Genomic DNA, 17,314 nt, shown 5'->3' on the forward strand with positions numbered 1-17,314 from the left:
GGCCGGGAGCAAGTGCACGCCGCGCGGAGGACGAAGAGGCTGCACGCACAGCCGCTGCCGGGGGTCGGGGCCAAGTGCGCGCCTCGCCGAGGACGAAGAGGCTGGCGTGCCCGGTGGCTCGGCTAGCTCCCGGGTCCCGGCCCCGCCTGGAGGGTGGGTCCGCCGATTACTCACTTTGTTTTTAGGGGATTTCAGGGCCCCCTCCCGCCGATCGGCGGAGTTTGGTGATGTCACTCTGGGCCGGGTCTGGAGCAAAGCCAGGGCTACTGGGCTGCGGCCGCCCGCCCCGCGCAGGGAAAGGCCCGACCGGGACTTCTGCTCCGCAGAGGCCGGTTGGTTGAACTCCGCGCGGGTTTCCTAATCGCTAAAGGTGCCTTTCGGTGGTGGCTGTCTCAGAAGCACGTTAAAATGTCCTACCCACCCCAGTCTAGATGCGGCTGTGGGGGAATGGGAGCGGCCGGACCTCCCAGCCTGACAGTGCATCAAGAGCTTTGCGGAGCCTACAGCCCGGATGGGACGACTGAGGCCCTCCCGCTGGCGAGCTGGCCGAGGGCTCGTCCCTCTCCAGCTAAAGCGCCAGCTTACGATACAGCCAAACTGCCAGCTCTCATCGGCTGTGGGAGCAGGAGGCCCCCAGGGGTAAATCCCGGAGCCTCGTCTCTGAAGCCTGGCGCTTGTGTCTCAGAGGGTGCGGGACCCACAGGGACACTTGAATCAGCAGGCTCACGACCCCCCACCCCCCTGCCCCCGCCTGTGTTTGCCCTGGACCTCCAGCTAGGGCTGACCACTAATTCTGTCATGTGACCCCACAGTGCAGGTAGCTCCCCCAAGACCAAGCCCAAGGCGCGTCCGTGTGGAGGCTGGGGCTGACGCACCCCCACCCCAGGCCTCATCCCCAAAGGAGGATGCTCCACTGCAGGGGGCGGAGTCTTCTCCAGATGGAGAAAGACTTTTTTATTTTCTCTGAATTCGTCTTAAATTAGGAAATCATGTGGGAATTGGAAAAGATTGGAAATTCTGACTTGTTTCCCAGGCTCTGAAGAAACAGGAAGAGAAAAGTGAAAATAGAGTTAGCACCCCACCCACTCATTTCAGTTTCTCCAGTGGCTGGCCCTGATTAGAAAAGTGTTTACTTTTGGCAGGGGGCGAGGGAGGCCGACTTCAGTTGACAGAATGGATTAATTAAAATCTTTGGTTAATGATATACAATTATCATTGAACCTTGCATGGATCCTCTTCTTAAAATTCATGTATATTTATAACTTTTAAATTAATACGATAAACACCCATGTACCCATTGCAAAACTCAAGGGGCCACCACCATCCAGAATTCTGTATTGTATTGTATTGTATTGTATTGTATTGTATTGTATTGTATTGTATTGTATTGTATTTATTTATTTTTTGAGACACGGTCTGTCTCTGTCGCCCAGGCTGGAGTGCAGTGGCACAATCTCGGCTCACTGCAGCCTCTACCTCCTGGGCTCAAGCAATCCTCCCACTTCAGCCTCTTGCATAGCTGGGACTACGGGAGCACACCACCATGCCCGGCTAAGTTTTTGTATTTTTTGTAAAGAAGTGGTTTAACCTTGTTGTCCAGGCTAGTCTTGAACTCCTGAGCTCAACTTTCCTCCCCGCTTGGCCTCACAAAGTGCTGGGATTACAGGCGTGAGCCACCACGCTGGGCCAGAATTCTGTATTTTTAAAATTAATTAATTTATTTATTTATTGTAAATAGAGATGGGTCTCACTGTGTTGCCCAGGCTGGTCTCAAACTCCTGGGCTCAAGCGATCCTCCCACCTCAGCCTCCCAAAGTGGGATTACAGGCATGAGCCACCACGCCTGGCCCAGAATTCTGTATTTTAAAGAAAAAAAAAGTTATATCTGCATGCCTACACAATATATCTTTTGGTTTTCCTTAGTTTTGAACTTTTTTTTTTTTTTTTTTGAGACAAAGTCTCACTCTGTCGCGCAGGCTGGAATGCAGTGGCATTCTGCTTACTGCAACCTCCACCTCCTAGGTTCAAGCGATTCTCCTGCCTCAGCCTCCTGAGTAGCTGGGATTAAAGGGGCCAACCACCACGCCCAGCTAATTTTTGTATTTTTTTAGTAGAGACGGGGTTTCACCATGTTGGCCAGGCTGGTCTCGAACTCCTGACCTCAGGTGATTCGCCAGCCTCTGCCTCCCAAAGTGCTGAGATTACAGGTGTGAGCCACCGTACCCGGCCAGTTTTGAACTTTTATGAAGAGGGCATCATATGATTTGTTGTCCTTTGTTACTTGCTTTTTTCACTCAACCTGTTACTATGATTCATGTTTCACAGTTAATTCACTTTTTCACTGCTGTATACTATTTTGTTGTGTAAATATACCACAGTTTGTTTATTCATCCTGAAGATAGGCATTTTTATTTTTATTTTTTTGAGATGGAGTTTCTCTCTTGTGGCCCAGGCTGGAGTGCAATAGCACCATCTCGGCTCACTGCAACCTCTGCCTCCCAGGTTCAAGTGATTCTCCTGCCTCAGCCTCCTGAGTAGCTAGGATTACAGGTATGCATCACCATGCCCGGCTAATTTTGTATTTTTTTTTTCTTTTGAGACAGAGTTTCGCTCTTGTTGTGTGCAATGGCACAATCTCGGCTCACAGCAACCTCTGCCTCCTGGGTTCAAGTGATTCTCCTGCCTCAGCCACCTGAGTAGCTGGGATTACAGGTGCCTGCCACCATGCCTGGCTAACTTTTTGTATTTTTAGTAGAGACGGGGTTTCACCATGTTGGCCAGGCTGGTCTCAAACTCCTGACCTTAGGTGATCCACCCGCCTCAGCCTCTGAAAATGTTGGGATTACAGGCATGAACTACTGCATCCAACTAATTTTGTACTTTTAGTAGAGACAGGGTTTCACCATGTTGGCCAGGGTGGTCTCTAACTCCTGACCTCAGGTGATCTGCCCATCTCGGCCTCCTAAAGTGTTATTACAGGCGTGAGCCACCGTGCCCAGCCATGGGCATTTGGACTTCTAATTTTTTGCTGCCATAAGCTTTAGAGCACTGAGCTAATATGTAAAAACAGCAATCATGTAGTTTTTAAAACTTAGTCTGGGGTTAAAGAAGTATGTAAACAACTATGTTTTCTTAAAGATTTACAGGAGCATTGTGACTGGACCAAGGACAAAGAAGTTCCCAACCTCCTCGGACCCTCGCTGCTGCCCAGATGTCTGCCATGGGGTACTTCTTGACCACACCCTCCTTCTCTTCCCTGCCCTTAACATAGAAAGAGCCTAAGATTGTACTGACTTAAAATGGTACTTTAGAACGCTAGTACACCATCCTCTCAGTCTTGCTGGCTTTCAGAATAAATCAGTAAACCTACTTTTTCTCCCACCAACGCCCCTATCAGTTGGGATCCTCTTACCTTGGCCTCCCAGGTAGGGACTATAAGCACTCACCACCACACCCAGCTAATTAAAAAGAAAACAATTTTTTGAGGCAGGGTCTCACTCTGTCGCCATGCTGGAATGCTGTGGCATGACTCGTTGCTCACTGCAGCCTCAAACTCCTGGGCTCAAGCAATCCTCCCACCTTAGCCTCCCAAGTAGCTAGGACTAACAGCGTGCACCACCACACTCAGCTAATTTCTTTTTTTTTAATTTTTAGTAGACACAAGATCTTGCTATGTTGCCAAGGCTGGTCTCGAACCTCTGAGCTTAGGCGATCCTTCTGTCTCAGCCTCCCAAAGTGTTAGGATTACAGGCATGAACTACCAAACCCGGCTGAGTTTTTTAAAATCTTAATGAATGCATGGATTTAAATATATTAGCTGTGTTTTAATCAAATATAGTTATTGAAATTCAAATTATTCGTCTTTGGTTAGGGAGAACTTCTTCAAGTTGGTTGTTCTTCAGTCCTTTTGACACAATTCCAATATATGAGTCTTGGTGGCTCATACCTGTAATCCCAGCACTTTGGAAGGCTGAATGGGGAAGACTGATTGAGGCCAGGAGTTTAAGACCAGCCTGGTCAACATGGCAAGATCCCTATGTCTATTAAAAAAATAATTTAAAAAAAGCAATTACAGTAGCCTGTGATAGCTTCTTTGCTGTCTGGTATGAAAAGATATTTCTTTTCTTTTTTCTTTTTTTTTTTGAGATGGAGTTTCGCTCTTACTGCCCAGGCTGGAGTGCAATGGTGCAATCTCGGCTCACTGCAACCTCTGCCTCCCGGGTGCAAGCAATTCTCCTGCCTCAGCCTCCCAAGTAGCTGGGATTACGGGAGTGTGCCACCACGCCCAGCTAATTTTTGTATTTTTAGTAGAGATGGGGTTTCCATATTGGTCAGGTTGGTCTCGAACTCCTGACCTCAGGTGATCCACCTGCCTTGGCCTCCCACAGTGCTGGGATTACAGGCATGAGCCACAGCGCCTGGCCTGAAAAGATATTTCTAGACTCATCTAGTAAATTTTCTGCCCCAGATCTGGAATCAGACAGCTTTCCAAGGAGTCCTGATTTCTCTTAGTAGGAAATGATATTTAAAGACTACAGCGTGAGTACTTCGGATACTTATTGCTACTGAGTCAGTCATTGTAGATGTTTTCGGTGAATAGTTAGTACTTTTTTTTTTTTTTTTTGAGACAGAGTTTCACTCTTGTTGCCCAGGCTGGAGTGGAATGGCATGATCTTGGCTCACTGCAACCTCCGCCTCCCGGGTTCAAGTGATTCTCCTGCCTCAGCCTCCCGAGTTGCTGGGATTACAGGCATGCGCTACCACGCCCAGCTAATTTTGTATTGTTAGTAGAGACAGGGTTTCTCCATGTTGGTCAGGCTGGTCTCCAACTCCTGACCTCAAGTGACCTGCCCGCCTCGGCCTCCCAAAGTGTTGGAATTACAGGCGTGAGCCACCATGCCCAGCCAGTAATTTTTTTAAAAATGGGAGTCTTGCTCTGTCATCCAGGCTGGATTGCAGTGGTGGTGTGATCATAGCCCATTGCAGGCTCGAACTCCTAGGCTCAAGTGATTCTCCCTCCTCAGGTCCCCCAGTAGCTGGGACTACAGGCACACACCACCATGCTCAGCTAATTTTTTATTTTTTAGTAGAGAAGAGGTCTCACTATGTTGCCCAGGCTCATCTTGTACTCCTGGGCTCTAGCACTCCTCTTGCCTCAGCCTCCCAAAGTGTTGGAATTACAGGCATGAGCCACTGTGCCCAGCCTAGCTGGTAATTTTTTTTTTTGAGATGGAGTCTTGCTCATTCTCCAGGCTGGAGTGCAGTGGCGCGATCTCGGCTCACTGCAACCTCTGCCTCCCAGGTTCAAGCAATTCCCCTGCCTCAGCCTGCTGAGTAGCTGGGACTACAGGCACGCGCCACCACACCCTGCTAATTTTTTTGTATTTTAGTAGAGACGGGGTTTCACCATGTTGGCCAGGATGGTCTCGATCTCCTGTCCTGACCTTGTCATCTGCCTGCCTTGGCCTCCCAAAGTGCTGGAATTACAGGCGTGAGCTACCGCACCTGGCTGTAATTTTTTTTAAATACGAAATGCATCAGGAGTTCATACTAATGTTTCATATTCAAATTTAGAATTATAGGGTTTTTAAATTTTATTTATTTATTATTATTATTTTTTTTTGAGATGGAGTCTTGCTCTGTTGCCCAGGCTCACTGTAACCTCTGCCTTCTGGGTTCAAGCAGTTCTCTGCCTCAGCCTCCTGAGTAGCTGGAATTACAGGCACCTGCCACAATGCCTGGCTAATTTTTATATTTTTAGTAGAGACGGGGTTTCACCATCTTGGCCAGGCTGGTTTTACACTCCTGACCTCGTGATCCACGTGCCTCAGCCTCCCAAAGTGCAGGGATTACGGGTGTGAGCCACCGCGCCCAGCTAGAATTACAGGGTTTTAACTTAACCTTAGTCACTTTACATGTTTCTCCCATGTCAAAAATCTTGATTTTCTTTTGAGGGAATAGAAAAATCCACTCTTAAATTAAGTCCATATGGAGTCTCAAGGGACCCAAATAACCAAAACAATCTTAAAAAAAAGAAACAAAGGTGGAGGACTCATACTTCCTGATTTCAAAACTTACTACAAAGCTACAGTAATCAAAACAGTGTGATTCTAGCATAAAGACAGACATATAGGCCGGGCGTGGTGGCTCACGTCTGTAATCCCAGCACTTTGGGAGGCTGAGGCGGGAGTTCAAGACCAGCCTAACTAACATGGAGAAACCCCGTCTCTACTAAAAATACAAAATTAGCCGGGCATGGTGGCCCATGCCTGAAATTCCAGCTACTTGGGAGGCTGAGGCAGGAGAATCGCTTGAACCCGGGAGGTGGAGATTGCAGTGAGCCGAGATTGAGCCATTACACTCCAGCCTGGGCAACAAGAGTGAAACTCTGTCTCCAAAAAAAATAAAGACAGACATATGACCAATTGAACAGAATAGGGAGCCCATAAAAATAAAACCTTTCCATATACGGCTGAATGATTTTCAACAAGGGCGCCAAGACCATTCACTGGGGGAAAGGACAATCTTTTCAACAAATGGTTTTGGGAAAATTGGGTATCTACATGCAAAAGAATGAAGTTGACCCTTACCTAACACTATATACAAAAATTAACTCAAAATGGATCAAATGGCTGGACCTGGTGACTCACATCAGTAATTCCCGCACTTTGGGAAGCCAAGGCGGGAAGATCACTTGAGCCCAGGAGTTTGAAACCAGCCTGGTCAACATAGTGAGATCCTATCTCTACAAAAGAAAAAAAAAAAAAGAAAAAAATTAGCTGGGCATGGTGGTGCATGCCTGTAGTCCCAGCTACTCAGGAGGTTGAGACGGATTGCTTGAGCCCAGGAGTTCGAGTTCACGGCAGTGAGCCATGCCACTGCACTCCAGCCTAAGCGACAGAGTGTGACGCTGTCTCAAAAAAATAAAGAACTGGGGCCGGGCGCGGTGGCTCATGCCTGTAATCCCAGCACTTTGGGAGGCCGAGGCGGGCGGATCACGAGGTCAGGAGATCGAGACCATCCTGGCTAAAACGGTGAAACCCTGTCTCTACTAAAAATACAAAAAAAAATTAGCCAGGCACGGTGGCGGGTGCCTGTAGTCCCAGCTAGTCAGGAGGCTGAGGCAGGAGAACGGCGTGAACCCGGGAGGTGGAGCTTGCAGTGAGCCGAGATCGCGCCACTGCACTCCAGCCTGGGCGACAGAGCGAGACTCTGTCTCAAAAAAATAAATAAATAAAATAAAGAGCTAAAAAGGGACCAAATACCTAAATGTAGGACCTAAAACTATAAACTCAGAAAAAAACATAGTGCCCCATGTTTTTGATTGCTTATATGTTATTATTTATGTTTTTATTGTTTATATGTTATCATTTATGTTGTATAATATTCATGACATTGAATTTGGCAGTGATTTCTTGGATACAACATAAAAGCACAGACCACAAAAGAAAAAAATAAATTAGGCTTATAAAAATTAAAAACTTTTGTACATCAAATACAATATACTGAAGTAAAAAATCAACCCACAGAATGGTAGGAAATATTTCAAATTACATATCTGATAAGGATTAATACCCAGAACATATAAAGAACTAATAATAGGCCGGGCGCCGTGGCTCACGCCTGTAGTAATCCCAGCACTTTGGGAGGCCGAGGCGGGTGGATCACGAGGTCAGGAGATCGAAACCATCCTGGCTAACACGGTGAAACCCCATCTCTACTAGAAATACAAAAAATTAGCCGGTCATGGTGGCGGGCGCCTGTAGTCCCAGCTACTCGGGAGGCTGAGGCAGGAGAATGGTGTGAACCCGGGAGGCGGAGCTTGCAGTGAGCCGAGATCGCGCCACTGCACTCCAGCCTGGGCAACAGAACGAGACTCCATCTCAAAACAAAACAAAACAAAAAAACAAACAAAAAAAACACACAAAGAGATACCACTTCACACCCATTAGGATGGCTGTTATCAGAAAAATAAGGTAACAGCTGTTTGCTGAGAAATATGGAGATGTGGAGAACATGTGGAGAAATTGGAACACTTGTGAATTGCTGGTGGGAATGTAAAATGGTGCAGTCGCTCTGGAAAACAGTATGGCGGTTCCTCAAAAGAATTAAACCAGAATTAACACATGATCCAGAAATTTCATAGTACTCAAAACTACTGAAAGCAGGAACTCAAATTGATATCTGTACACCAGTGTTCATAGCGGCATTATTCACAATAGCCAAAAGGCGGAAACAACCCAAATGTCCATTGACGCATGACCAGTGTGATAGTTAATTTCATGTGTCAACTTGACCAGCCCAGGGAATACCCGGATAGCTGGTAGAAAATTATTTCTGGGTATGTCTGTGAGAGTGTTTCTGGAAGAGGTTAGTATTTGAATCAGACTGAGTAAAAGGATCCACCCTATCCAACATAGGTGCCATCATCGAATCCACTGAGGGCGCAAATAGAACAAAAAGGTGAAGAAAAGGTGAATTCTCTCCTTTCTTGAGCTGGGACATCCAACTTCTCAGACATCAGAGCTCCTGGAGGCCTTCAGACTCCGAGACATTACACCATTGGCTCACCTGGTCCTCAGGTCTTTGGACTTGGAATGAATTACACCATTGACTTTCCAGGTCTTCCAGCTTGCAGATGGCAGATTGTGGGATTTTTCAGCCTCCATAACTTTGTCATCCAATTCCCATAATAAATCGCCTCTTATATCTGTATCTGTTTGGTTCTGTTCTGGAGATCCCGGATTAATGCAAATGGATTAAAAAAATGCGGCCGGGCACGGTGGCTCATGCCTGTAATCCCAGCACTTTGGGAGGCCGAGGCGGGTGGATCACTTGAGGCCAGGAGTTCAAGACCAGCCTGGCCAACATGGTGAAACCCCACGAAACGCTGTCTCTACTAAAAAAAAAAATACAAAATTAGCTGGGTGTGGTGGCGCACGCCTGTAATCCCAGCTACTTGGAGGGCTGAGGCAGGAGGATTGCGCGAACCCAGGAGACAGAGGTTGTAGTGAGCTGAGATCACACCACTGCACCCAGCTTGGGTGACAGAGTGAGACTCCATCTCAAAAACAAAACAAAACCAAACCCCAAAATGTGGTATATACATGCAAGGGAATATTATTCAGCCTTAAGGAAGGGAATTCTGATACATGCTGTATTGAGGAGCCTTGAAGGCAACATGCTAAGTCAAAGAATCCAGACACAAAAGGACAAATGTTATATGATTCTACTTATGTGAGATACCTACAATAGTCAAATTCATAGAGAAAGGAAGTAGAATACCCATTACAAGAAGCTGGAGAGAAGGGGAAATGGTGAGTTAATGCTTAACAGATGCAGAGTTTATGTTGGGGATGATGAAAAGATTCTGGAGCAGGATGGTGGTGATTGATGGTAGCACACAGTGTGAATGTACTAAGTGCCATTCAGTGGCACACTTATAAATGGGTAACATGGTAGATTTTATGTTATATATATTTAACCACAATTTTAAAAATCTCAATTCTTTCTCTGTTTTTTTATTTAATTTTAGAAATGGGGTCTTGCTCTGTTGCCCAGGCTGATCTTGAACTCCTTGGCTCTGGGCTCAACCAATCCTCCCACCTCAGCCTCCCAAAGTGCTGGGATTACAGATATGAGGTACTGCACCCAGCCTCAGTTCTCAGTGACACCAACCCATTACTCATTTGCTTTATCTCACACTGTATACAAAACAGTTTCAGAATAATGATACCAACTCTACCTCCATAATGATTTCTTTTTTCTTTTTTTATTTTTCATAAAACTTATGACTCAACATAATAAGATTTCTGAAAATATATTTTTGTAGTTCTTGTCCTTAGGTTATAGCCTACTAGGGATGATAGTCAGATAACTTTGTTTTGAATCTCTTTGAATAGTTAATCTCCATAAAGTTATACCAGCAAATTGATACATAGTTTTATTTTCCCTTTTTAGGAATTGCTTTTTAAAGTTTTATTTTTCTTCATAATGATGTGAAATATTATATCGTTCCAAAGTCAAATCTATGTAACAAGATATATTAAAAGAAGTCTTGTTTCTATCCCTGTCCTCTCCAACCTGCTGTCTCCCTTCCCCTATAGGTAACTAATTTTTTTTTTTGAGACGGGATCTTGCTCTGTTGCCCAGACTGGGGCAGTAGTGCAATCATAGCTCACTGTAGCCCCAAACTTCTGGGTTCAAGGGATCCTCACCCTTCAGTCTTCAGAGGAGACTGAGGAGACTGAGGCCTGAGACTACAGGCACTCACTATAACACCCCACTAATTTTTTTATTTTTATTTTTATTTATTTATTTATTTATTTATTTATTTATTTATTTGAGATGGAGTCTCGCTCTGTCGCCCAGGCTGGAGTGCAGTGGCGTGATCTCGGCTCACTGCAAGCTCCGCCTCCCAGGTTCACGCCATTCTCCTGCCTCAGCCTCCTGAGTAGCTGGGACTACAGGTGCCCGCCACCATGCCTGGCTAATTTTTTATTTTTTATTTTTTTTTATTTTTAGTAGAGATGGGGTTTCACCGTGTTAGCCAAGATGGTCTCAATCTCCTGACCTCATGATCCACCCACCTCAGCCTCCCAAAGTGCTGGGATTACAGGCGTGAGCCACCACGCCCAGCTAACACCCCACTAATTTTTTAAAAAAATTTAGTAGAGATGAGGTCTCGCTTTGTTGCCGAGGCTGGTCTCAGACTCCTGGGCCCAAGTAATACTTCCACCTCGGCCTCCTCCCAAAGAGCTGAGATTACAGGTGTGAGCCACCACACTGAGACTGATAACCACTTTTTTCTTTTTTTTCCTTTTTCTTTTCTTTTTTTTTTTTTTTTTTTTTTGAGACAGAGTCTCGCTCTGTCATCCAGGCTGGAGTGCAGTGGCGCAATCTTGGCTCACTGCAAGCTCCACCTCCCGGGTTCACGCCATTCTTCTGCCTCAGCCTCCTGAGTAGCTGGGACTACAGGTGTCCGCCACCATACCCGGCTAATTTTTTGTATTTCTAGTAGGGACGGGATTTCACCATGTTAGCCAGGATGGTCTCGATCTCCTGAGCTTGTGATCTGCCCACCTTGGCCTCCCAAAGTGCTGGGATTACAGGCGTGAGCCACCGTGCCCGGCCACTTTTTTCTGTTTCATCATGTGTTTTCTTCCTTCTCCTTCTTTTTTTTTTTTTTTTTTTTAAGATGGAGTCTCACTCTGTGGCCCAGGCAGGAGTGCAGTGGCATGATCTCGGCTCATTGCAACCTCTGCCTCCCGGGTTCAAGCAATAATCGCTCCTGCCTCAGCCTCCCAAGTAGCTGAGACTACAGGCGTGCACCACCATGCCCAGCTAATTTTTGTATTTTTAGTAGAGGCGGGGTTTCACCATGTTGACCAGGCTGGTCTTGAACTCCTGACTTCAGGTGATCTGCCCCTCTTGGCCTCCCAAAGTGCTGGGATTACAGGTGTGAGTCACCGCACTCGGCCTCTTCTTTCTTCTTAAAAAATATATTTTATATCCAGAGTTTCTTAGATAAATTGTAGTATGAGGATGTCTTCTGAGGAACAGAAATCCTGAGTTTTAATATGGTAAAATTATTCAATTTTAAATGAATTTTTGTGGGCTGCACCTGGCCCACAGTTTATTAATCCATTTGCATTAGTCCAGGGTCTCCAGAAAGAACCAAACAGATATAGATATATAAGAGGTGATTTATTATGGAAATTGGTTGACAAGGTTATGGAGGCTGAGAAGCCCCACAATCTGCCATCTGCAAAAATTTTTAAATGAATGCTTGAACCTGGGAGGCAGAGGTTGCAGTGAAAATTCTTCTATAAGAGTTCTCTAATCAAGATCAGAAAGACCGATCTTGATTGAATCTCCTAGACTTAAGTGATCCTCCTACCTTGGCCTCCCAAAGTGCTAGTATTACAGGTGTGAGCCACCACACCTGGCCAATTTCTTTAATATACATGAATATTTAGTATTTATAGGATTATTCCATTTTTCTTGAGTCAATGGAATATTACCATTCCGGCTGCTATAACAAAATACCTTAGATTAGGTAATTAACAAACAACAAATTTATTGCTTGCTTTCCAGAGGCTGGGAAGTCCAAGTCAAGGTGCCAGCAGGTTCAGTGTCTGGTGAGGGCTTGTTCTCTGCTTCAAATATGGTGCCTTCTTTTTTCCGCCCCCCCCAAGACGGAGTCTTGCTGTGTCGCTCAGGCTGGAGTGCAGTGGCTCGATCTCGGCTTACTGCAACTTCCGCTTCCTGGGTTCAAGCAATTCTCCCTGTCTCAGGCTCCCGAGTAGCTGGGATTACAGGCGCCCACCACCACAGCCGGCTATTTTTGTTTTCTTTTTTTCTTGTTTGTTTGTTTTGAGACAGAGTTTCACTCTTATTGCCCAGGCTGGAGTGCAATGGTGCGATCTCGGCTCACTTCAACCTCTGCCTCCCGGGTTCAAGCAATTCTCCTGCCAAAGCTTCCTGAGTAGCTGGGATTCAGGCATGTGCCACCACCTCCAGCTAATTTTGTGCTTTTAGTAGAGACAGGGTTTCTCCATGTTGGTCAGGCTGGTCTCGAACTCCCAAATTTAGGTAATCCGCCCGCTTCAGCCTCCCAAAGTGTTAGGATTACAGGCGTGAGCCACTGTGCCCAGCCAATATGGTGCCTTTTTACTGTGTCCTCAAGCGGCAGAAGGGGCAAAAGTATCTTCTATTAATATAAGGGCACTAATCGCACTCTCAGGACTTAATCACCTCCCACTTCTGATCACCTTGGGGTTTAGGTTTCAGCAGGGCACTAGGTTTTCAAATTTATTTGTGTTAAGGACAGTTCTCATATGTTTTTAGCATCTTCGGCTAGACATGGTGGCTCACACCTGTAATCCCAGGACTTTGAGAGGCCGAGGGGGGAGGATCGCTTGAGGCCAGGAGTTCGAGACCAGCCTGACCAACGTGGAGAAACCCCATCTCTACTAAAAATACAAAATTACCCGGGCGTGGTGGCGCATGTTTATAATCCCAGCTACTCGGGAGGCTCAGGCAGGAGAATCACTTGAAGCTGGGAGGCGGAGGTTGTGGTGAGCCGAGATCATGCCATTGCACTCCAGCCTGGGCTACAGAGCAAGACTCCATCTCAAAAAAAAAATAATAATAATAATTAGCTGGGTGTGGTGGTGCATACCTGTGGTCCGAGCTACTCAGGAGGCTGAAGTGGGAAGATCACTTGGGCCAAGGAAGTCAAGGCTGCAGTGAGTTATGATTGTGCCACTCCAGCCTAGGTAACAGAGTGAGACCCTGTCTCAAAAAAACAAACAAACAAACAAACAAACAAACAAAACCCAACACACACACACACACACACACACACACACACACACCCCATCTGGCCGGGTGTGGTGGCTCACGCCTGTAATCCTAGCACTTTGGGAGGATGAGGCAGGCAGATCACCTGAGATCAGGAGTTCAAGACCAGCCTGGCCAATACCACAAAACCCCGTCTCCACTAAAAATACAAAAATTAGCCGGGCAAGGTGGTGCGCACCTCTAATCCCAGGTACTCCAGAGTCTGAGGCACGAGAATCACTTAAACCTGTGAGTCGGAGGTTGCAGTGAGCTGAGACGACACCACTGCACTCCAGCCTGGGCGACAGAGTGAGACTCCATCTCAAAAAATAACAACAACAACAACAAATCTGCTATATCTGTGATTACATTTCCCTTTCATTCATTAGAGTATTGATTTGTTCTTACTCTTTTTATTGTCAGAGATTTGAGGGTTTTTTTGAGAATCTTTTCACATGTTATTTCTTATCCATGTATCTTTTTTTTTTTGAGACATACAACCTTGCTGAACTCACATATTAGTTCTTATACCTCCATTTTTTGTAAATCCTTAGGATTTTCTACATAGATGATCATGTTATCTGTAAATAAAAGCAGCTTTACCTTTTCCTTTCCAATCTGAATGCCTTTTAATTCTCTTTTAAAAACAAAACAAGCTGGATGCGATGGCTCATGCCTGTAATCCCAGCACTTTGGGAGGCCGAGGCGCGGGTGGATCACAAGGTCAGGAGTTTGAGACCAGCCTGGCCAACATAGTGAAACCTCGTCTCTACTAAAAATACAAAAATTAGCTGGGCATGGTGGCAGGCGTCTGTAATCCCAGCTACTCAGGAGGCTGAGGCAGGAGAATTGCTTGAAACCGGAAGGCGGAGGTTGCAGTGAGCCAAGATCACGCCACGGCACTCCAGCCTGGGCGAAAGAGCAAAACTCCGTCTCAAAAACAAACAAACAAACAAACAAAAAAACCCAAAACAAAACTACTCCATTGGTTAGAACTTCTAGTACAAGTTTGAAAAGAAGTGGTAACAGTGGACATTCTTGTCTTTTCCAGATCTTATAAGAAAAGCGTTCTTGTTCCTCATTAAGCTGTTAATTGCAGGTGTTTCATATATGCCTTTAATAGGCTGAGGAATTCCTTTCTAGCTCTAGTTTGCTGAGAGTTTTGATTGTGATTACTGGATTTTGCCAAATGCCTTGTTTATTTTATTTTATTATTTATTTATTTATTTATTTTTGACACGGAGTTTCGCTCTTGTTGTCCAGGCTGGAGTGCAATGGTGCAATCTTGGCTCACCGCAACTTCTGCCTCCTGGGTTCAAGCGATTCTCCTGCCTCAGCCTCCCAAGTAGTTGGGATTACAGGCATGCGCCACCACACCCGGCTAATTGTGTATTTTTAGTAGAGACGGGGTTTCTCCATGCTGGTTAGGCTGGTCTCGAACTCCCAACCTCAGGTGATCCGCCCGCCTCGGCCTCCCAAAGTGCTGGGATTACAGGCATGAACCACCGCGCCCGGCCCAAATACCTTAATATGTTCAATATGGTCTTACTATATTACGATAATATTGAACATATATATTTGACTCAATAAAGTCTTAATGTAAGACACTATCTTAACTGCTCTACTCACAACCCTACAGCAAAAGGGACTTTAAAAAACAGTTTGGCTTTGAGAATAGAAACGTTATCTGAAACGTTAGTCCTTTCAAATAATCAGGCCCATTGGCTGGCTGGGCATGGTGCCTCACACTTGTAATGCCAGTGCTTTGGGAGGCTGAGGTGGGAGATTGCTTGAAGCCAGGAGTTCAAGACCAGCCTGGGAGACATAGTGACCTCCATCTCCTGAAATTTTTTTTTTTTTGAGACGGAGTCTCACTCTGTCCCCCAGGCTGGAGTGCAGTGGCTCGATCTCAGCTCACTGCAACCTCTGCCTTCTGGGTTCAAGTGATTCTTATGCCTCAGCCTCCTGAGTAGCTGTGATTACAGGTGCCTGCCACCATGCCTGGCTGATCTTTGTATTTTTAGTAGAGATGGGGTTTCGCCATGTTGGCCAGGCTGGTCTGTAACTCCTGACCTCAAGTGATCCATGGGCCTTGGCCTTCCAAAGTGCTGGAATTACAGGTGTAAGCCACCGAGCCTGGCCTCAGGTTGACAGTCTTTATCTTACCACTCATGATCTACATAGACTTGTAGCTGAATTTTGCAGATTCACTTTTGTTTTAATTAAATAAATTAGACATTGGCCAGGTGCAGTGGCTCACACTTTTTATTTTAATTTTTATTTTTTAAGACAGTCTCGCTCTGTTGCCTATGCTGGAGTGCAGTGGCGCAATCTCTGCTCACTGCAACCTCCGCCTCCCAGGTTCAAGCGATTCTTCTGCCTGCCTCAGCCTCCCAAGTAGCTGGGAGTACAGGCACATGCCACCACACCCGGCTAATTTTTTGTATTTTTAGTAGAGATGGGGTTTCACTGCGTTAGCCAGGATGGTGTCCATCTCCTGGCCTCATGATCCGCCCGCCTCGGCTTCCCAAAGTGTTGTGATTACAGGCGTGAGCCCATGCCCGGCCATTTTTTTTTTTTTTTTTGAGATGGAGTTTCACTCTTGTTGCCCAGGCTGGAGTGCAATGGCACGATCTTTGCTCACTGCAACATCTGCCTCCGAGTTCAAGCGATTCTCCTGCCTCAGCCTCCCGAGTAGCTGGGATTACAGGCATGCGCCACCATGCCTGGCTAATTTTTTGTATTTTTAGTACAGACGGGGTTTCTTTTTTTTTGAGACAGAGTCTCGCTCTGTCACCCAGGCTGGAGTGCGGTGGTGCAGTCTCGGCTCACTGCAACCTCCGCCTCCCAGGTTCAAGCGATTCTCCTGCCTCACCCTTCCAAGTAGCCAGGACTGTAGGCATATGCCACCACGCCCAGCTAATTTTTGTATTTTTTAGTAGAGATGAAGTTTCACCATGGTGGCCAGACTGGTCTGAAACTCCTGACCTCAAGTGACCCGCCCGCCTCGGCCTCCCAAAGTGTTGGGATTACAGACGTGAGCCACCATGCCCAGCCAAATATTGGGCTTGATTAAAGAAGGTTTTACTGACAGTAACAAAACAAAACAAACAAAACTAAGAAAATAACACTGGCTGGGTGTGGTGGCACATGCCTATAATCCCAGCACTTTGGGAGGCCAAGGCAGGAGGATTAACCTGGACAACATACTGAGACCTCATCTCCACAAAAAATTTGAAACATTAGCTGAGTCTGGTGGCCTACAAAAAATACTAAACTTAGCTGCGTGTGGTGTCACACATCTGTAGTCCCAGCTAGTTGGGAGGTGGAGGTGGGAGGATTGCTTGACCCTGGGTAACAATGTGAGACCCTGTCTCAAAAAAAAAAAAAGGGATGAAGGCACTCTTTATTGCAGAAATTCCCTCTGTTTGCATTGCTAGCAATGTTTCCTAGCCAGTCCTGGAGCGAGAACAAATTCTTCCCTCCATTCACCTCTCCTTCCCTATTTCTCTTAATTGATTTTTTTTTTTTTTTTTTTTTGAGACGGAGTCTCGCTCTGTCGCCCAGACTGGAGTGCAGTGGCGCGATCTCGACTCACTGCAAGCTCCGCCTCCCGGGTTCACACCATTCTCCTGCCTTAGCCTCCCAAGTAGCTGGGACTACAGGCGCCTGCCACCACGTCCGGCTAATTTTTTTGTATTTTTGGTAAAGACGGAGTTTCACCGTGTTGGCCAGGCTGGTCTCGATCTCCTGACCTCGTGATCCGCCTGCCTTGGCCTCCCAAAGTGCTGGGATTACAGGCGTGAGCCACGGCGCCTGGCCTCTCTTAATTGATTTTTAACAAGTTTTCCAAGGAAACTTAATGGGGGAAAGTTTAATATTTTTGAGAAATGGTGCTGGAACAATAGGGAAAAATAGTGAAACTTGGTCTTTCCCTTATGCCATATACAGGAAGTTGTTTCTTGTTTCT

General features: G+C 46.1%; 1 long non-coding RNA gene across 1 annotated transcript; it reads left to right on the forward strand.

Annotated features, from left to right (window-relative positions):
* The first annotated feature begins 17 nt into the window (after positions 1 to 17).
* On the forward strand, positions 18 to 8,713 carry LOC106635280 (uncharacterized). Its single transcript, XR_004665121.3, has 4 exons — positions 18 to 153; positions 2,453 to 2,550; positions 3,139 to 3,225; positions 8,421 to 8,713. It is a non-coding gene; the product is annotated as an uncharacterized LOC106635280 (long non-coding RNA).
* Positions 8,714 to 17,314: the final 8,601 nt, after the last annotated feature.

Source organism: Pan paniscus, chromosome 9 (genome assembly GCF_029289425.2).
Source record: "Pan paniscus chromosome 9, NHGRI_mPanPan1-v2.0_pri, whole genome shotgun sequence".
Lineage (NCBI taxonomy): Eukaryota > Metazoa > Chordata > Mammalia > Primates > Hominidae > Pan > Pan paniscus.